The sequence below is a fragment of the Eumetopias jubatus genome, unplaced genomic scaffold (assembly GCF_037043125.1).
Source record: "Eumetopias jubatus isolate StellerSeaLion01/CBP00866 unplaced genomic scaffold, mEumJub1_p1.0 scaffold_15, whole genome shotgun sequence".
Classification (NCBI taxonomy): Eukaryota; Metazoa; Chordata; class Mammalia; order Carnivora; family Otariidae; genus Eumetopias; species Eumetopias jubatus.
In genome coordinates, this window is record NW_028274821.1 from 5,733,458 (window position 1) to 5,747,273 (window position 13,816).

At 36.7% G+C, this 13,816-nt stretch overlaps 1 pseudogene; it reads left to right on the forward strand.

Moving 5' to 3' along the window:
* Nucleotides 1-6,901: 6,901 nt before the first annotated feature.
* Nucleotides 6,902-13,816, forward strand: part of LOC114219775 (uncharacterized) — a 35,628-nt pseudogene continuing 28,713 nt past the window's right edge.

Consider the following 13,816-nt stretch of genomic DNA (forward strand, 5'->3'; position numbering starts at 1 on the left):
AGACGATGGACTCTGAAAAACAAACTGAGGGTTCTAGAGGGGAGGGGGGTGGGGGGATGGGTTAGCCTGGTGATGGGTATTAAGGAGGGCACGTTCTGCGTGGAGCACTGGGTGTTATGCACAAACAATGAATCATGGAACACTATATCAAGAACTAATGATGTAATGTATGGTGATTAACATAACAATAAAAATTTTTAAAAAATAAATAAATAAAAGTAAAAATGAAGTCTCTAGAGGTTCAGTAGTCTAGAATACATTTGAATAGCTCCTCAAAAGTGAGAAACAATTTGTTGCATTTTTGCTATCCACCACATAGATGATGCAAATGCTTGAAGGACATTGTTAAATTCTGGAGGCAAGTTAAAACACTTTTGGACAAACTACTCTGACCTATTTGTTGGTTAACCCATAATGCTGTCATTTTTTAGTGGGGTTTGGAGCAACAGAAAATTCTGCAGGTAGTCTAGAACATGATGCAAACTGTGTTATCCTGTGAGCCTTATGACCCACTAGACCCAATGGCATTGCAAAGGTCTGTGTAGTCTGAGATCAACTGTAGAACCTCTAGTAATGCCCACAGAAGGAACACCGTCCAGACTCCTAGAGTTTTGAAGTAAGGCGTGCTTTCTGCTGCTAAGTATTCTCCATTGAAACAAGCAGCTTCTACTTTGATACTTTGATATACTTTGATAATTTGGTAAATTACTGATTATGAGATGGTGAAAGACTATGTGACAAAAATTGACCATCATTAACTGCTATAATCTCTGTGTGATGCTAGTACTCTGTTAAAACGAATGGTAAATACAAGACTGACCAAAACAGGAGCAGAAGATGTAAGTAAACTGCACAAGCGAATGGTGTACATTTGAGTGGTAACTACTTCTACTCCTCAACTCCTTGTCTGTCAACTCTCCTTATGGCTCTATGGGGAGTTCACTATACTGAGTTCACAAAGGAGGGAAAAACTGGCTTCTAGATGTGTCTGCAAGATATGGTGACATCAGCTATAAGTGAAGTCCTGCTACCTTACAGCCACACTTAGGGGTCACCCTGAAAGTGTATGGTGAAGGCAAATCCTCACAGTGCACAGAGTTTGGTGAGGTATTTTGGCTGCCTATATTTGCTGAAGAAGGAATGTCTTAACTTTAGATTAATGCTGATTTATGGTCAATGGCTCGTTATTCAATGGCAATAGAGAACTAGGAAAGAAAAGACTGGAAATTTGATGATAAGGAGGTCTAGAGTAAAGGTGTGTCGATAGACATCTAGGAAGAGGCACAGAATGGAGAGAGAGAAATATGCATAAAGGAATAGATTAGGAGATGGATGAGGATCAGATTTGCTCCGGCCTCTCCCTGTGCTAAGCCCCCGGCTAGCCATGCAGAGCTCTACAATGTAAGATCATTGCTCTGGACGGGGTTGCTTTTACTGCCAGTTTCTGTTAATATTCCCTCCTTTCTTTCAGGGGGTGGTAATGTCTTCCTCTTGTCGCCATTTAGTGCTTCACTGTCCCCTCTTGGTTTCCCTTAACCCTTTCTATGCTTTGTCAAGAATGACTTTGTTAGATTTTCTCAATTATCCTATATAAGGATAATATTTAATTGTTGCTCAGATCCTGATTAATAGATTCCCTTTACCAACTACAATAATAAATTCCATTGAAGTAGATCTTTATTTTATTCACCCCCCCCCCCGTTACTCTGGCATGTAGGATGATGTGTGTCATATAGCAGATTTCCAATAAATATGTTGAATGAATGTATGTATTGACCACTTTCCATTAGTGATCTGTATGTTAGCTCTATTATGACTAATTTACATAGTCCCACCAGCCTTTCTGTGCTTAACTATTTTTAATTCATTAAAGAATGACAAATAATCATAAATATTGGGGGGGAAAGCAGGCAAATTTTTCATTATGAGCATGAAATCCAAGATAATTAGTAGAGAGTCTGGTGAAACAATAATAGAGTTCTGCAAGAAATAATGTTAAAGAAAAATAAACAGCTTTCCTATATGTAAATAAGTATTCTTGTTAGAAACTATTTGAAAATTTCCATTTGTAATCATATCAAAAATCAGACAGAAAATATATGAACACCCATATTAACATTTATAAGAAAAGTTACTCATGTTAAGAGATTTAGGGAAGATAAAAAATTATATTAATCTCAGATTGGACGGTGTCATTGCAATTATGGAAATATCATATCCAACCAATTAAGTCATAAATGTAGTTTGTTGCTAATTAAAATCTCAACATAAGTTTTTTTAGAGGTTTGACCCTAAAAAATTTTGTTAAAGTTTAGATGAATAGCATGTGAGAACAGTTAGGAAAATTCTGAAAAGTACTAGTCATGAGAGGGGATTAGCTTTACTTAATATTAAAAGTCATAATAAAGCTACAATAATTCACACAGTGTGATATATGGTACAATGATAGACCAGGGAATAGAACATAAAATCCATAGATCTGAGTAAATAATGAGTTACAAGTAAAAAAATACAAAAATACAAATGTAAAAATTAATACATTTCACATTTATATGGAAACGTTGAATTATTAAATTATGTCACACTTTGGATCATAATCAATTCGGGGGATAAATCTGCATCTTTCTTTCAACTTTCATCTCAGAGATTTAGATACAAAAATATATGAAATACTTGAAAAGAAAATTAAGTTGGGACAACCTTTCAAAACTTGACACAAGTCCCAAAGGCCAAAAAATAAGGCTGATAAATCTGACTATGTAAAACTTAATATTACTTTATGGGCAAAAACAAGGGTTTGATGGGGCCTCTGGCTGCTGAGCATCAGGGTGTGGGTGGATGATGAGCATTTTCTGAGAAAGGCGCTGAGGTTACATATGTGTGTGTGTGTGTGTGTGTGTGTGTGTGTGTGTGTGTGTGTGTAAAACATTCCATGAAGAACTTTGAAATTTTCTTTAAACGTTCATATTTTGAATTCCTATAAAAGTTTTTGGTGATGTCTGAGCTACAGATGTAGCTTTCCTTTTATGTCAGATGCCTAATGCCAAGTTCTAAGGAGGTTAATTGAATATTCCACTCTTCTCCATTGCTTTGCAACACCCTTTCTACCACAATAAAGTTCTTAAGTTCCCTTGTTTTATGCCTGTACATGTATCCTGCAAAGTCCTTTCTAAAAGATGCATGATTTGCATCTCCCTGAACATTTGCTTGATTATTTTATTTTGCTTTGTCATTTTTTATGCCTTAATTACTTTTGAAAAGTGTGCCTGCACTTCTCCTACTTTTTTCTTTCCTTTGGTTAAAAGATTTTTTACTTTTACTGGATTTCTATTTTCTAATAACATATAAATGTCACAACCTTAATCCTAAGAGATATTTTTATGTCCCTTGACTTCTCTTAGCCACTTAGAGTTCAATAGGCACACAGGTAAAGAAGATCCCATTTAAAATTTTGTTTTCTACTTTGCACTACTTTCCACACAGAAAATTAGAATAAAGCAAAATAAGCATCCATTCTTCGATTTTAAGTTTTCCTTGCCATATATGTCTTTTCTTTTAAAAGGTAAAGCCAATTTACAAATGTATAATTTCAATCTTAAATACTTAACTATTTGTGCCGTTAAATAAATTACTATATTTCCTATGTGATTCCCATATTAGTTTCACACCAAACAAGAGTAATCGTGTGTTCCCTAATATTCTTAATTCCCAGCCCATATTAAATTTCCCAAATTATCTCCATAGTCTGTGGTAGCTGCTGTCTTTTCAGTCGGGATCTGATCGAGGGGCAAGCATAGCATTGGATTGTAAAGGTCACATTAAAACTAGAACATCTGGGGGCACTAAAAGAACGTGGGCAGAAAGATGGTCACCGACAATATTTTACCAAATGTCTCAAAAAGCGGAAAATACCGCGAAGTCAAGAAGCGAGCGCAGAGGACAATGGGAAATGTAGTCGACTCCAGAGGGATCACCGCGCAGCACTCTGGAAACTGGTCCTCTGGCTTTCTTCTGCGCATGTGCTGTCCCAGCCCCGCCTCTTCCTCTCTGATCTCCGCCCGAGGAGGAGGTGCGCACGTGGAGCGAGAGCGCTGAGTGGCGGGGCCCAGCGCGTGTGGGGAGCCAGCGTGGAGGACTGGGCTTGTGCGGGGGCGCTGAGTAACACCTGGGAGCAGCTAGGGCGATGGGGACTTCCCGAGCCCGGGACGCGCGCCAGGCCCGCGATCAGCGTGGGCAGGTGGAGCTGAGCCCAGTCGGAAGCAGGTGCTCGGTGCGGGCTAGGCTGTGCCGGGACCGTGAGCCCGACCCTGCGGGCAGCTCAACCGGGGAAAACCCTTCCCCGCAGCGGGAGGGGAAAGCGCGTTCCTGACGTTGACAGCTAACGTGCTGGAAAGCGAGGGAAGCTGGTCTGCGGTGGAGCCCGAGTGGGGGAGCCGCAAAGACCAGGTAAATTTCAAGTCCGCCACCTGTAACCGGGGAAAGAGTCACTCTTCTGGAAATGAGGATAATAATAAGGTCTGCTTCTTGGCGCTTCTCTGAGTTAGGTAAGGGGTCACCTGTGAAGCCTGTAGCTTGGTGCCGGGTCCACGTAGCAGCACACGCTTTGTCCCTGTGGGAAATCTAAGTCTCAGATTAGTGAGATATTAGAGTCTGAGGGCCAGCAGGGTGTCCACTGTCCTGTCCCGTTTACTTTGCTCTCTGAGTTCTCTAACGCAAGGAGTAAAATGATATTCCTAGGACAGTGGATAAAGATGGAGCCTGAGTCTTTTTTCTATGTTAATTTTAATGAAAGAGCAGTGCTTTGTCCTTTCCTATACTCGAATCATTTGTTGTTGTTTTTTCTATTATTTTTTTTAAGTTGATTAAAAAAAAAGTGTAGTAACCTGCAGGTTTATGTCCCCGTAATCACTTCAGGGACTCATGTGGACAGTTTTTGTTGGCTCTGCATGGTCATTCCATGTCTTTTCAAGGGCCCAAACGCCCTATTCCTGTAGGGAGCCTGCGCCCCATCTGGGATGCTAAGACTTTGTGGAACCGGATGTAGGAGCTGTGAGGCATGCCAGATCTCTTGACTCCCTCCTCTTTCTTTCCACCCAGCTGAGTCTTAAAATCTCCCAAGAGGTGCAGAAAATGAACACATCTCAGGTGAGCATTTTACTCATTCCTCACTTTGTATTAGGATGGATATAAGAAGTTTATAAAGAGTCCATACATTCAGAAAAGTAGAAATAGATTTAGATCAAGTTAAGCTTTACTTTTTTACACTGTTTTACACTGTTTACCATTAATCCTGATTTTTAATGTTAGGATGCGAGTAGGCACCCTTTATCAGTATAAGCAGAGTCCTTCCTATGACAGTTTGCTAAGATGTTGTTTTAGTCATAAACATGCAAAAGTTATGTTCTAGTTGGCCCAAATGTGGAACTAGAATTTCAAGGTCTGAGGGTGGGCTCAGATTTTATGTTGACAGTGTCCCCGTGAGTTAAGGGAACATATGCCCAGTGTTTTGGTCCTTCTGCTTCTGCATATCCAGCTGTCAATTTTTTTTAAATTTTGGATAGTGTATTCATATGGCCCAGGATACATACTGAGAAGCCCTACTCCTGCTAGCATCCCTGTTCCTATCTATATGATGTCCTCTACTATTTTCGTTGGAACCAACAGTTACGCATACCATATATTCTTGCTTTATAGTTTGTTTTTTCGTAAATATAATTTGGACATTTTTCCATATTGATAATTAAAAAACATCTTCATTTTTTATATAGCTGCATAGTATTCCATTATGTAAAATAGTGATTATTTAGCCAGCCTTCTATTGAAAGAGACATTTGGGTGGTTGATAATTTTATATGTTTGTATGGGTGAAACTATAGGCTAAAATGGTCAGAGGTTAAATGCCGCTTCATTTTGTTAAGTACTGTAGAATTGTCTCCATAGTGGTGGTTATATTTGTTTTGCTGCATGTGAAGCGTTTATTCAGAATTGGTATATTGATAGCAACAATGTCCACAACAGCCAAAGTACAGAAAGAGCCCCGTTGCCCATCGACAGATGAATGGATAAAGACGTGGTATATAATATATACAATGGAATATTACTCAGCCATCAGAAAATTGAAATCTTGCCATTTGCAACGACATGGATGGAACTAGAGTATATTAGGCAAAGTGAAATAAGTCAATCAGAAAAAGACAATTATATGGTTTTACTCATATGTGGAATTTAAGAAACAAATCAAAGGATCATAGGGAAAGGAGGGGAAATAAAATAAGATGAAACCAGAGAGGGAGACAGACCATAAGAGACTCTTAACTCTAGGAAATAAACTGAGGGTTGCTGGAGGGGATGTGGCTGGGGAGATGGGGTAACTGGGGGATGGGCATTAAGGAGGGCATGTGATGGAATGAGCCCTGGGTGTTATATGCAACTGATGAGTCACCAAACTCTACATCTGAAACTAATAATATACTATATGTTAATTGAATTTAAATAAAATTTAATTTAATTTTTAAAAATTGGTATATTGAGCACCTACAGTGCCGCCTGCACTATGGTAGTTACTGTGTAAACAGCTGACAAAGATGTGTGCCCTCATGTAGCTTACATTCAGGTGATGGGAAGTCGTAAACAAAGACTTTGTGTTTTGATAATGGATATAGAAGAAATAAAATAAGGGACATGTTGTGAGGACCAGTTTTAATTTTAAATAAGTTGATCAGATAGATTTCTCTGAGAAAATACTTGAAAAAACATTTGACAGTTGTGAGGAAGGAAGACTTTTGGGTATCTGCAGAAGAACACTGGAAGCCAAGCGAGCTGCCAGTGCAAGTTCTCTGGGACAGCGTGGACCAGAGGTCTACAACCAGCAAAAACAGCAGTAGGCCAGGGTGGCTGCGCCATGACTGAAGAGGTAAAAGAGTGCAGATCATGTGCGGAATTGAAGGCTATCGCGCTTTTCACCCACATAACACAGTGGAGACCCATCCATGCTGTTGCATCTTTCCATAGTGTGTCCTGTTTTCCAATGATTGGATCTATCACAATTTGTTAATCCATTTACCAGTTGATGGACATCTGTGTTGTTCCCACCTTTTGGCTTTGTGAATAAAGCCACAGTAAGTGTTCATTCTTCAGTCTTTTGTATGGACACGAATCTTCATTCCTCTTGAGAAAATGATTAAGGGAGCATGTGGGATACTGGGTTTTGTAATAAGTGCATGTTTAACATCATAAGATGCTGCCATACTGTTTTTCAGAGTGGCCGTGCCATTGAGATTTCTAGATGCTCTGAATCCTTGCCAGCATTTGGTATTGTCAGTTTGGGATGAGGAAGCAGTGTTGGGTTTTTTTGTTTTTGTTTTTTGGGTTTGTTTTTTTGTTTTTTGGTGTTTGTTGTTGTTGTTTTTCAATTTAAGCCACTCCGCTAGGTATGTACAGGTATTTCATTTTGTTTTTAGTTTAATCTGATGTCTGATGATGTTGAACATCATTTCGTTTGTGTATTTGCCATCTGTACCTCCTCCAAGGTGAAATACCAAATCTTTTGTCAGTTTTTTCTCATTGAGTTTTTCTTATTCCCAAATTTTGAGAGTTGTTTAGATATTCTGATACAGGTCCTTTAATGGGAATGTTTTATGGATGTGTTCTAATCCATGACTTATCTTTTCATTTGTTTAATGCTGTCTTCCAAGAACAGACATTTTTAATTGATCAATTTAAAATTTATCAAAATATCAGACTTTATGGGTTGTTTGTTTTTTCTTTTCTTTTTTTTTTTTTCTGGTCCCATCTAAGGTATCTTTGCCTAATCTGGGTCACAAATATATTCCTATGTTATCTGTTAAAAGTTTATAGTTACGGATTTTACATTTATGATCATTTTAAGTTTTTCTTTAATTTTTTATCTGATTTTTTATCTGATTTATATTTTATCTGATTTTTTTATTTTTAATTTTGTTTATGATACAAGTTGTAGCTGTTCAAGGAAAGTTTTTGTTTTTTTTTTTCCCCTGTCTTATGGAGCTTTATTACTTCCAGTACCATTTGTTAAGAAGAAGGTACTTTATCTCCATTGAATTGCTTCAGCATCTCTGTTGGAAGTCATTTGACTATGTGTCCCTCTATTTCTGGACTCTGTTCTGTTGTTTTGTGTATCATTTTGCCTTTATCACACTGTCTTGATTATTGTTTTAATTAATATGTAATTGATTAATTGATTAATTACATATCTTGAAATGTAATGTGAGTTCTTCAACTTTGTTCTCTTCAGAATTACTTTGGATATTCTAGGTCATATCCTTTTCCTTTTAGAATCATTCTATCTCCTAAAAGTTTCCTGGGATTTTTGCCTGTCATCATATGAGATCTATAGATCAACTTGGAGAGAACTAACAGAACTGACATTGGAACATACTGAGCCTCTCAATCCCTGAACACACTATAGCTTTTCATTTAGTGATAAGGTGGGTTAGGAACTATGAAAGTACATGATCTGTTTTACATTTTAGAAGAATCAGTTGCTCCTGTTTAAGAATTGACTCTAGTGGGGCACTGGTTGAAGCAGTGACAATTTAGGAAGCTATTCAAGTGATTCAAGTAAGAATCCATGGTATTAAGTTAGCACTGAGGAGTAGCTTTGCAAATAGAGTGTGCTACCAAAGGTAGGATTTTTGACAATGGGATAAAAACCTGTTTTGTTTTACATCTCAGTTTAGTTTGATGAACATTTTTTTTTTATGATTTGGGTCCATTTCACTTCCTTTCTTTGAATTCTATATTCTTTATCCTGATTCTATTTTGCATTTTGATCTATTCCTTATATTTTGAGATTCACCTTTGCCTGTGGTGTGGATTGCAAATTTTTCTCTAATATGTTATATTTTGGCCCTGCTTATAATTTCTATCTTTGCCATAAAGAAATTTAATTATTATTGTCATCAACTTTAGCAGCCTTTTCTTTTATGAATTCTGAATTTTGAGTCCTATTTAGGTATTTTCCACTTTCCCCACCAGTCCTAAGATATGATTGATATGTGATATTGCGTTAGTTTAGGATATGCACCAAAATGATTTCATATAGGTATATATTGCGAATTGATTGTCACAGTAAGTTTAGTTAACATCCATCACTTCACATAGTTAGAATTTCTTCCTTGTGATGAAAACTTTTAGAATTCATTCTCTTAGCAACTTTCAAATATACATGCAGTCCTGTTAACTATAGTCGCCATGCTGTATGTTACATGCCCGGAACTTACTTATCTTGTACCTGGAAGTTTGTACCTTTGACTGCCTTCACACAATTCCCCCAGTTACCACTACCCCCCACACCCCGCCTCTGGCAACACCAGTCTATTTTCTGTTTCTATGAGTTTGGCTTTTTTAGATTTTCACATATAAGTGAGATCGTACAGTGTTTGTCTTTTTTTTTTTTTAAATGCTTTATTTATTTATTCATGAGAGTCTCAGAGAGAGAGAGAGGCAGAGGCAGAGGGAGAAGCAGGCTCCCCTGATGCAGGGCTCGATCCCAGGACCCCGGGATGATGACCTGAGCCGAAGGCAGACGCTTAACCATCTGAGCCACCCAGGCGCCCCAGTGTTTGTCTTTCTATATGTGACTTATGTTACTTAGTACAAGGCCCTCAGTGGCCATCTGTGTTGTTGTGAATGGCAGGATTTTTTTCTTTTTTATGGCTGAATAATTACATACATATATATTATACATATGATATAAATGAGATATATATATGATGTTTGTATTATGTATATTACATATATATATTATGTCCCCTTTTTTTTAAATCCACTCATCCATTGATGGATGCCTACATTATTTACATGTCCTGGCTATTGTAAATAATGCTGCAGTGAATAGGGGGTGCAGGTTCCTCCTTGAAATAGTTATTTCACTTCCTTTAGATATATATATATATATCTCCAGCTACTGCTGGGTCATATGGTAGTTCTATTTTTAATTTTTTGAGTAACTTCCATATTGTTTTCCATAGTAGCTGCACCAATTTACTTTCCCACTCACAGTGGACAAGGGTTCTCCTTTCTCTATATCCTCACCAACACTTGTTGTCTCTTGTCTTTTATATGATAGCCGTTCTAACAGGTGTGAGATGGTATCTCATTGTGGTTTTGATACGCATTTCCCTGATGATTAGTGGTGTAGAGCATCTTTTCATATACCTGCAGCCCATTTAGATTTCTTCCTTGGAAAAATGTCTATTCGGTTCCTCTGTCCATTTTTTTTTATCAGAATGGAGGTTTTTTGCTACTGAGTTGTATGAGTTCTTATATAAAGAGTTTTGGTTATTAACCCCATATGAGTTTTTCATTTGCAAATATTTTTTCCCATTTAAAAGGTTACCTTTTCATTCTGGTGATTTTTTTTTTTTTTTTTTGCAGTACAGAAGCTTTTTAGTTTGATGTAGGCCCCCTTGTTTATTTGTGCTTTGGTATAAATCCAGAAGTCATCACCAAGACCAATGTCAAAAGCTTAACTCTACATTTTATACTAGGAGTTTTATGGCTGCAGGTCTTACATTCAAGTGTTTAATCCACTTTGATTTGATTTTTGTGTATGGTGTAAGAAAGTGGTCCAGTTTAATTTTTTGCCTGTGGCTGTCCAGTTTTCCCAACACTTTAATTGAAGTGACTATCCTTTTACCACTGTATAGTCTTGTCTTTTTTGTCATAAATTAATTGGCCATATTTGTTCATTTATTTTTGGGCTCTCCGTTCTGTTCCATTGGTCAGTGTGCCTGTTTTTATGCCAGTACCATACTGTTTTGATTACTGTAGCTTTGTAATATCATTTGAAATCAGGGAGTGTGATGTCTCCAGCTTTGTTCTTTCACAAGATTGGCTTGCACTACTTGGGATCTTTTGTGGTTCCATACAAATTTTAGGATTCTTTTTAACAATATTAATTTTCCCAGTACATGAGCATGGAATATCTTTCCACTTATTCATGTCCTTTCACCAATGTCTTATAATTTTTATTGTATAGATCTTTTCCCTCCTTGGTTACATTTATTCCTAGATTTTTATTCTTTCTGATGGAATTATAAATGGGATTGTATTAATTTCCCTTTCTTATAGTTCACTGTGGTGTAGAGAAACTATTGATTTTTGAATATTGATTTTTACATACTGCAACTTTACTGAATTTATTAGTTCTGGCAGTTTTAGTGGACTCTTTAGAGTTTTCTATATCTAACATTATGTCACCTGTAAATAGAAACAGTTTTACTTTTTCCTTTACCATTTGGATTCCTTTTTTTTTTTCTTTTTCTTTTTCTTACCTAATTGCTCTGCTAGGACTTCCAGTACTATGTTGAATAAAAATGTCAAGAGGGGACATCCTTGCTTTGTTCCTGATCTCAGAGGCAAAGTTTTCAACTTTCCCTCATTGAGTATGATGTTAGCTATGGGTTTGTTATATATAACCTTTATTATGTTGAGGTATATTCTCTTTCTACCCACTTTGTTGAGAGTTTTTAGCATGAATGGATATTGGATTTTGTCAGGTGCTTTTTCTGCATCTATTGAAATGATCATATGATTTTTATTCATTTTGTTACCCTGGTGTATCACATGGATTGATTTGTGGGTGTTGAGCCATCTTTGCATACCTGAAATAAGTTCCACTTGATCATGGGATATGATCCTTTTAATGTATTACTGAGCTAGGTTTGCCAATTTTGTGGAGAATTTTGCATCTGTGTTCATCAGGGATATTGGCCTGTAATTTTCTTAGAGTGTCCTTGTCCAGTCTTGGTATCAGGAATACTGGCTTCATAAAATTAGTTTCAAAGTGTTTCCTCCTCGTGTTATTTTTTGGAAGAGTTTGAGATGGTTTGGTATTCTTCTTTAAATGATTAGTAGAATTCAGCAGTGAAGCCATCTGGTCCTGGGCTTTTGCTTATTGGGAGGTTTTGATTACTGATTCAGTCTTCTTGCTAGTAATCAGTCTGTTCAGGTTTTCTAGATTATCCAGTTTGTTGGTATATAATTGTTCATAGTAGTCTCTTGTGAACCTTTGCATTATTTCGTGTTATCAGTGGTAATGTCTCCTCTTTCATTTCTTTTTTTTTTTTAGATTTATTGATTTATTTTAGAGAGAGAGTGTGTAAGCAGGGGGGGAGGGGCAGAGGGCAAGGAAGAGAGAGAATCCTCAAGCAGACTCCACACTAAGCACAGATTCTGATGTGGGGCTCCATCCTAGGACCCTGATATCATGACCTGAGCCAAAATCAAGAGTTGACACTTAACTGCCTGAGCGACCTAGGTACCCTTCTCCTCTTTCATTTCTAAATTTGTTTATTTATTTGCATCCTCTTTCTTAGTTTCCTGGTGAGTCTAGCTACAGGTTTGTCTATTTTGTTTGTCTTTGGAAAGACTAACTCTTAGTTTCCTTGGTCTTTTCTATTGTCTTTTTAGTTTCTCTTTCATTTACTTCCACTCTGGTCTTTTTTATTACCTTAAAGTGTAAAGTAAGATCGCTTATTTGAAATCTTTGTTTATTAATGTAGGCATTTATCACCATGAATTCCCCTCTTAAAACAGCTTTTGCCATGTCTCATAAGTTTTAGTATGTTGTATTTCCATTTTCATTTGTCTCAAAAATATTTTGATTTCTCATTTTATTTCTTCGTTGACCCATTGGTTGGTTGGTAGCATGTCGTTTAATATCCACATATTTGTGCATTGTCTGTGGAGTAATTGCAGTTTTTTTCTAGTTTTATACCATTGTAGTCAGAGAAGATGCTTGATTAGATTTCAGTCTTCTTAAATTTATTAAGATTTGTTTTGTGGCCTAACATATGATGTATCCTGGAGAATGTTTCCAAGTGCACCCGAAAAGAATGTGTATTTTCCTGCTTTTAGATGGAATGTTTCTAAATGTCTGTTAAGTCCATTTGGTATAACATGTAGTTTGTCTTATGCTTCCTTATTGATTTTCTTCCTGGATGATCTATCCATTGTTGCAGGTAGTATATTGCAGTCCCAACCTATTACTGTATCCCTGTCTATTTCTACCTTCAGATCTATTAATTTCTGTATAATATTAGGTCTTCCTATGTTGGGCATAAATATTTACAAAGGTTACATCCTGTTGTTGGATTGATCCCTTATCATTATATAATTGCCTTCTTTGTTTCTTGTTATAGTCTTTGTCTTAAAGTATGTTTTCTTTGATGTGAATATAGCTATCCTTATTTGCTTTTTAATTCCATTGGCATGCAATATCTTTTTACATCTCTTCACTCTCATTCTGTGTGTCCTTAAAGCCGAAGTGAGTCTTTTGTAGGCGGCACGTAGTTGTAACCTTAAAAAAAAAAAAAAATCTATTTGGTCACTTTCTTTTGATTAGAGACCTTAGTCCATTTATATTAAAATAATTATTTATAGTTATGTCCTTTCTGTTGCCATTTGTTCATTGGTTTTCTGGTTTTTGGTAATTCCTTTGTTCCTTTCTTCTCTTTGTCCAATCCTTGTGATTTGGTGATTTGGTGTAGTGGTATGCTTTGATTTATCTTTTGGTTTTCTAAAGGTTTTTGCTTGTGGTTACCATGAGGGTTATGTGAAACATGTTACATTTATAACAGTCTGTTTCAAGCTGATAACCAATTAATTTTGAATGCATACCTCAGCTCTGCATTCTTATTCTGACCCCGACATTATGTTTTTGATGTCACCATTACATCTTTTTACTTTGTTTATCAGTAACAAATTAGCATGGTCATAGTTATTACTATTGTCTTTTAACCTTTGTTGTAGATTTATAAGTGATTCACCCACT